Source organism: Nicotiana tabacum, chromosome 1 (assembly GCF_000715075.1).
Source record: "Nicotiana tabacum cultivar K326 chromosome 1, ASM71507v2, whole genome shotgun sequence".
NCBI classification, from domain to species: domain Eukaryota; kingdom Viridiplantae; phylum Streptophyta; class Magnoliopsida; order Solanales; family Solanaceae; genus Nicotiana; species Nicotiana tabacum.
This window is the reverse complement of record NC_134080.1, coordinates 195,214,383-195,222,033: the sequence shown is the minus strand read 5'-3', so window position 1 is coordinate 195,222,033 and position 7,651 is coordinate 195,214,383.

The window sequence follows — 7,651 nt, the reverse complement described above, 5'->3', positions numbered from 1 at the left end:
GCATTAAATTGATACTTTCCCCCAAGTCACAAAGGGCTTTTGCAAAGTCGGCACTTCCAATGGTACATGGGATAGTGAATGCACCGGGATCCTCAAGTTTCGGAGCCATAGAATGTACAATTGCGCTCACTTGATGGGTCATCTTAATTGTCTCACACTCCATTGATCTCTTTTTGTAACCAAATCTTTCATGAACTTTGCGTATCCCGACATTTACTCGGGTACCTCCACCAAAGGCACGTTGATAGTCAAACTCTTCATCATCTCAATGAATTTCTTAAATTTGTTGTCACCCTTTTGCTTGGCCAACCATTGAGGATAGGGCGGAGGAGGTCGAGGTAAGGGTGCTCGAGCTTTGGGCACCACCGGCTCGGGCATATCAATCACGTGTTCCCTAGACGGGTTCACAGCCTCTTGTGTTTCTTCCTCAACCTCATAAACATCAATCCGCACATTATCTCTCACACTTGGTTCAACTACATCTTCAACCACCAAAGGTATTTCATTAACTCGTAACTCATCTTCATCCACCGTAACTTGGTTTCCTCTTGAGGCATGCACATCACCGCCTCTTCCACTTCACGTTGTCACTGCCATCACATGATTATTGTGCCCACCCTTGGGGTTTACTACCGTATCACTTGGTAGAGCACCCTTTGGGCGAGTATTTAAAGACTGAGAGATTTGGCCTAATTACACTTCCAAGTTCCGGATAGATGTGTTATGCGAAGCTAATTGGGCCTCTGAATCTTGGTTCTTTTTCATCATTTGCTCGAACATGCTTTCAATTCTCCCCATCTCGCTTCCGGATAAACTCGGACCTTGAGAAGGAAAGGGGGTGGATTGATCGGTTGTTGGTACATGGGGGGCCTTTGAAAACCTTGCCCCCGGTTGCCTTGGTTCCCGCCATTGTTCCACCCTCCTTGATTGTTGTTGTTGCCCCAATTATTGTTATTACCATGCCAATTTCCTTGGTTGCCTTGATTACCCCAATTGTTGTTTTGGTTGTTGTTATTCCAATTACCTCCGCCTTGTTGTTGATTGCCCCAATTACCTTGAGGACGCCATTGTTGGTTTGAAGAGTTACCTCTATTCCCTTGATAGTTGTTGACATATTGGACCTCTTCGCTTTGATCATCATAACACTTATTTGAATAACCACCACCATCATTGTTGTTGTCATATTGTTCACAATTAGTTTGAGGTTGTTGTCCTCTTTGCCTTCTTTTCAACATAGAAACACCTTCCATTGCGTTGATTTGGCGCGGGTTTTGGACTTGTTGCAATTGCGCCTTTGCCAATTGATTCATAATTGTTGTAAGCTCGGCGATAGCTTGGCTATGATCGTGCAACTCCTTGTGAAAATGGATGATCGTGGGGTCACCTTGGGGCACGTTTGCTCGGCTTTGCCATGCCGAAGAGGTGTCGGCCATTTCATCAAGTACATCACATGCCTCTTGGTAAGAAAGTTTCATAAAGTTCCCTCCGGCCAGTTAGTTCACGATGCATTGATTTGTGGTGTTGATGCCTCGATAAAAGGTTTATTGAATCATCGCCTCGGTCATATCATTATTAGGGCACTCTTTTACCATTGTTCTATATCTTTCCCATATCTCATGCAAAGGTTCCGATGGATCTTGCTTGAAAGCTAGAATTTCATCCCGAAGAGCTGCCATATGACTTGGAGAGAAGAACTTGGCAATAAATTTGTCCGCCAATTCATCCCATATTGTAATAGAATGATTGGGGAGCCTTTCTAACCAATCCAATGTTTTACCCCGAAGAGAAAACGGGAAAGGCCTCAATCTCAACGCATCCTCGGACACGTTTTTCTTCTTGCTACCCCAATATCTATCCACGAACCCCTTCAAGTGCTTGTAGGCATTTTGACTGGAGGCACCCGTGAAATAACCTCTTTTCTCGAGCAAGGTCAGCATAACATTTGTGATTTGAAAGTTTCCCGCCCGGATTCGGGGAGGAACAATAGCACTGGCGTATCCTTGATTTGGTAAAACTCTGGGAGCCACTCTCGGCGGTGCCGGAGGAGGGTCTGGAATGTTGTTGTTCTTATTTGCATTTATATTGACATGTCGGTCTCTCCGTGGAAGTTGAGGTAAGACCTCATCTTGTTCTAGATCCTCTACCTCCTCCCCCGCAATGACATTACCGAGAGGGTCATTTGCATTAAGAGCCATTGTACCTGATTGATCGACACAAACAAAATTAGTAAACAAGAAGGAAAGAGAAGCAAAACACAATTCTAGCTACACAAATAGTCAACACTGTAAGCTCCCCGGCAACAGCGCCAAAAAGTTGATCGCGGCGAACTCAACCTTACACAATGGTAGGAGGAGCGGGCGCTAAAACTGAATAGTGGTATCGGGGTCAATTTCCACAGGGAGCTTGGAATGGAGTTGCGTATTTGTTTAGACTAGGAATGCATGTTTGCTCCTAATTGTACTTATACCATTTTTTTGTGTTTTTGTTTAATCACTACTATTATCAACTACAAGTTTAAGCTAATTTATGCTAAAAGGGTATGTTCTAAGTTGTGATTAATATAGAGAAAGGCACTAGGGTCGTGGCATCACCTAGGTGGTTAACTAACGGGTAGAGGTTACTAATAATAGATTGACATATTTGGGATCAATGCTATAACCGTGCACATTTGTACTCACTCTCACACCTCTCGGTAGAGAGAGCGATTTTGCCCAATTGACTCTCTCGAGCTCAATTGGGTAGGCCAATTAGACCAAGCAACTAGGGTTCAAGTAGGGTGATTACTCTCTCGAGGTTTAACCCGTTAATTGGGACTACCATTTCTCATGGATCCACCCCAATCCCTTGTTGGGTCAATTTTGGGGTCATAGACTCTCTTTCTCAAGAAAGGTCAAGACCCACTAAGCTAGAATCAATGTTTGCAACCATCAATCCTTAATTAAACCATAAAATTAACCCAAATAACAAACACCCTGTTACAACCCATATCCACATGTGTTAGTTCATGCCATATATTAGTTAACATAAATCCATGAAGGAATTATCTTTGGGATGATAAGAAGTCAATCCTATTGGTCTTAAGTGATACAAGAGTGTATAAGGGTGATTAACCAGTATTAGAAGTCAAACGAATTAAGGATGTTGTAACTCGTATTTTCAGGTAATCTAGCGGTGCTTAATACACCCAAGAGGTCATTTATTAAGGTATTTTAATCATATAATATCCGTATCATAAGTCTTGAAGTCAAACGAGTTATGAAACAAAAGTCGACAAAAGTTGTCGCAACTTAGGTTCATAATTTTACTTAAACATTAGGTCAAATGTTTCTAATCTTTTCTCATAATTTACAAGGAATTACGGGGTGATCTACCAACAAAATTAAATATCTATGAGTCTAGTTTCCAACTCATTAAACCGTTCATCGATACGATCTTGGAGTAGAGAGATATTCGCGTTTTCGCGAGACTGCGCCAAGCACCTCTCTATGGGGCCCACTAAGTCGGTTTAAGATATTTGGACCTATATAGGATGACTCCAACCCGTTTTAAGTCATTTATTTTCACTATTTTCAGACCTTAGAACCCTAGGAACATCCTCTCAAGGTTCTCTCAAGATTCAAGACCCCAAAAAGGGCAAACAACACAAATCAAGTGTCGGGAATTCCGTGGCGCTAGTAAGTCTCTTGTTCTTCTTGTTGTTGCTCATTTTTGTGTCGTTCCAGCTCGTGTGGGAGGTTGTTTTAAAGGGTTTATGTTCTGTAAATACTCCCTCATGTTCTTAATATCAATCCTAGGTGATTTCAAGCCTTCTAAAGTGATTCTAGTGCCGAAAAACACTAATTGATCGCTAGTTTTGTTTTTTTGTTGTGTGGCAGCATTGGAGGGATATTTCATGGAAATTTAAGGTCAACTTGGAGTTGTTATTTCTGTATAAAGGTAAGGAACCTCTTACTCTATATGTATTTAAGATTATCCAAGTTGCGGCTAAGCCATTGAAGCTAGAACTTGTGAGATATATATCGAAAGGCCTGGTAGTAATGTTATTGTTTTGTGGACTGTTTTGCGTTGTTGTTGGGCTGCGTATTTTACTACTATCTTGTGGAGTTTTGGAGGATGAAGGGTGTGTAGAAACACCATATATATGTAGGTTTATGGGCTGATAGTTATTCGTAACATTTCCAGGTTGTTTGACACGACTACGGTGGTCGTCGTATGTATGGAGTGATTAGGCTGTGTGTGGACTATTTTGGGAGGCTCAATATGTTTATTATTGATGTTGTTTGGACTGTTTGGTGACTGTTTTGAATGGTGTGAGGTCATATATATAGGGGAGGTGCTGTCCTTTTCATCGTAAAATAGGTTGTGGTCGATACATAATAGTTATGACGCTTAAATGATAACGATAGTATCGTTTCTCTTATTGTAGACTAAGGAGTTTTGACAATTGCATAGCTTGAGATTGGGGCAGTATATACAAGGTATGTTAGGCTATCCCTTTCCTTCTTTTGCACGACTCCGATTGTACATACTGTAATGAACGATCTTCCAAGATACTCTACTCTTAGAAGCTAGCAGTACTTACATTGTTTTCCCTCTTATGGAACGATTGATGTTAATGTTGCTTCTCTTATTCTTATGTTATCAATGTTGTTCATACTTCCTGAATCTTATAAGGTTCATAGTGAAGACTTAGTCCTAATAACGTGTACAGAGGATACCGACCTTACGTCACTCCGAAAGGTTTAGAATGTGATTCCATGAGTCGAGCATGCATTATATATATGTATCTATTTTACTCTACCGAGCCACGCTATAGTTGGCCGGGTACGGCACCTATTGTGCAACCACTGATCAGTTGGGTTTTACCGAGCTCCACGTGGCCGGGTACGATTCTACCGAGCCTATTATGGCCGGGTATGATATGATGATGATGATGCCCACAGAGGCGAATGCTTTAAAGGTTTATGTATTTATACATATGTATCATGCATTTCATGTAAGTAGCCCTCAGAGGTACTAAGATGTTACAGGTGGTATATTCTTTATCCTTGCTTACATTACTGATCGTATTTATGGTTCCTTGCCTTACATACTCAGTACTTTATTCGTACTGACGTCCTTTTATTTGTGGACGCTGCATGTCGTGCTGCAGGTCCTGATAGACAGACAGGTGCAGCTCCCCCACCACAGTAGACTGTCCAGTTCAGCGGTGATTGGCGAGATCCCTTCTCCGGACTTGCCTTGGTATGCAATTTTTGTTATAGACATTATGGGTATGTCGGGGCCCTGTTCCGGCTATGTTGCAACACTTATGTTCTTTTAGAGGCTTATAGATAGGTGTCGGCTCCTGTATAGTTTGGTATGCCTTGTCGGCTAGTTTTTGTTGTATAGTCTTTCATAGTAGCATGGTAGCTCATACCTTATATGTAGTTTCTTGATTGTCTGGTCATCCCCTGCTATGTATGTTCATGCCGTCATATTTTATTGCTGGTTGTCCATGATCTAGGTCTACCATTTATATTGATCTCGTCAGCCCTAAAAGATAATAATGAAGGTTAGATGAAATGTACGTTGGTGCTCGGCAAGTATGGTCGGGTGCTAGCCATGGCCCTTTAGTTTGGGTCGTGACAAACTTGGTATCAGAGCAAGTCTGTCCTAGGGGTTGTCTATGAGCCGTGTCTAGTAGAGTCTTGATTATGGATGTGCAGCGCGCCACATTTATAATCAGGAGGCTACATGACATCTAGGGTTGTTACCTTCTTCCTGAATCTAGATCGTGCGTAGAGTTGAGTCGTAAGTGTTCGTCTCTAATATTCACCTTGATTTTTCAGTGATGCCTTCGACTAGGAAGCAAACGATTAGTAGACGGTTTGATACAGCAGCGGGAGAGGGTACCAGTCAGGTTCCCCAAGTCAGAGCAGGACAAAGTGAGGCTCAAAGTGAGATGCCCTCTCATACCTCATCTACTCCATCTCCTCCAGAGGATATTAGAAGGCACCCAGCGCCTCCAGTTCCTCCGTCTGGCACTCCAGACCAGGATATGTGGAGTGCTTTGCAGTTATTGACTAGCTTGGTAGCTGCTCAGGCTCAGAGGCAGAATACAGGTGCTGCTGAGAAACCAGTTAGTACAAGAGTTCGTGATTTTATTAATTTAGACCCTCCAGTGTTTACCGGATCAGACCCCAAGGAGGACCCACAGACTTTTATTGACCAGGTTCATCGTACACTTCGGGTTATGCATGTTAGTGATATAGAGGCAGTAGAGTTGGCTTCTTATCGGCTACGGGATTTAGCGGTTCTCTGGTATGATAGTTGGGAGAGATCCAGGGGTCCGAACCCTCCTCCAGCTGTGTGGAAGGAATTTTCTGAGGCCTTTCTTCATCACTACTTGCCAGTTGAGATACGACGAGCTAGAGCTGATAAGTTCTTGAACCTTAGACAAGGTAATATGAGTGTGCGAGAGTACAATATGCAGTTTGATTCTTTAGCAAGGTATGCTCCCCATATGGTGGCCGAGATGAGTGATAGGGTGCATATGTTCGTGAATGGGTTGGGACCACATCTAATAAATGAGTGTACGACAGCCTCCTTGGTGGAGGGCATGGATATTTCCCGTATTCAAGCTTATGCCCAGACCCTAGAGGATCGTAAGCGCCAGCAGAGGGCAGTTAGGGAGCAGGATAGAGGCCAGCATAAGAGGGCGAGATTTGCAGGGTATTCTGATGACTTCAGAGGCCGCATCAGGCCACAGTTTTTGAGGAGTTCGGCGCCACCTGTAGCTAGTGCTCCTCCACAGTTTCAGAGGCCTCGATATGATCGATCCTATTCTGGTCCAGGTCAGAGTTCGCGGGCATATGGCTCACAACATCCCAGGGATACTAGTCAGATGAGACCCCCAACACCACATTGTGATAAGTGCGGCAAGGCCCACTTTGGACTGTGTCGTCGAGGTTCTGATGCATGCTATTCGTGCGGGCAGCCTGGCCATATGATGCGGGATTGTCCTAATAGAGGAGGTGATGGTATGGCTCAGCCGACTGGATCTGTGTCTGGTTCTTCCTCATCAGTTCGACCTCCAGCACGGGGTTTTCAACAGTCGACAGGTCGTGGTAGGGGTAGAGGTGCAGTGCCGAGTTCGAGTGGTGCTCAAAATCGAACCTATGCTCTAGTAGGTCGACAGGATCTCGAGTTGTCTCCAGATGTTGTTACAGGTATTATATCTGTGTTTTCTTATGATGTATATGCGTTGATTGATCTGGGATCTACATTATCATATGTTACACCCTTTGTGGCTAATAAGTTTGGCATTGAACCTGAATTGATAAGTAAACCCCTCGCGGTATCTACTCCGATAGGAGATTCTGTGATTGCTAGAAGGGTATATAGAGGTTGCACTGTGATGATTTGTAGTCGTCAAACCTCGGCAAATTTATTTGAGTTAGAAATGGTTGATTTTGATGTGATAATGGGAATGGACTGGTTGGCCTCATGCTATGCAAATGTTGACTGTCGTACGAAGATGGTTAGGTTCCAATTTCCGGGTGAACCCGTCATTGAATGGAAAGGGAACATTGCTACACCGAAAGGTAGGTTTATTTCCTATCTTAAGGCAAGGAAAATGATCTCAAAAGGTTACATTTATCATCTCGTT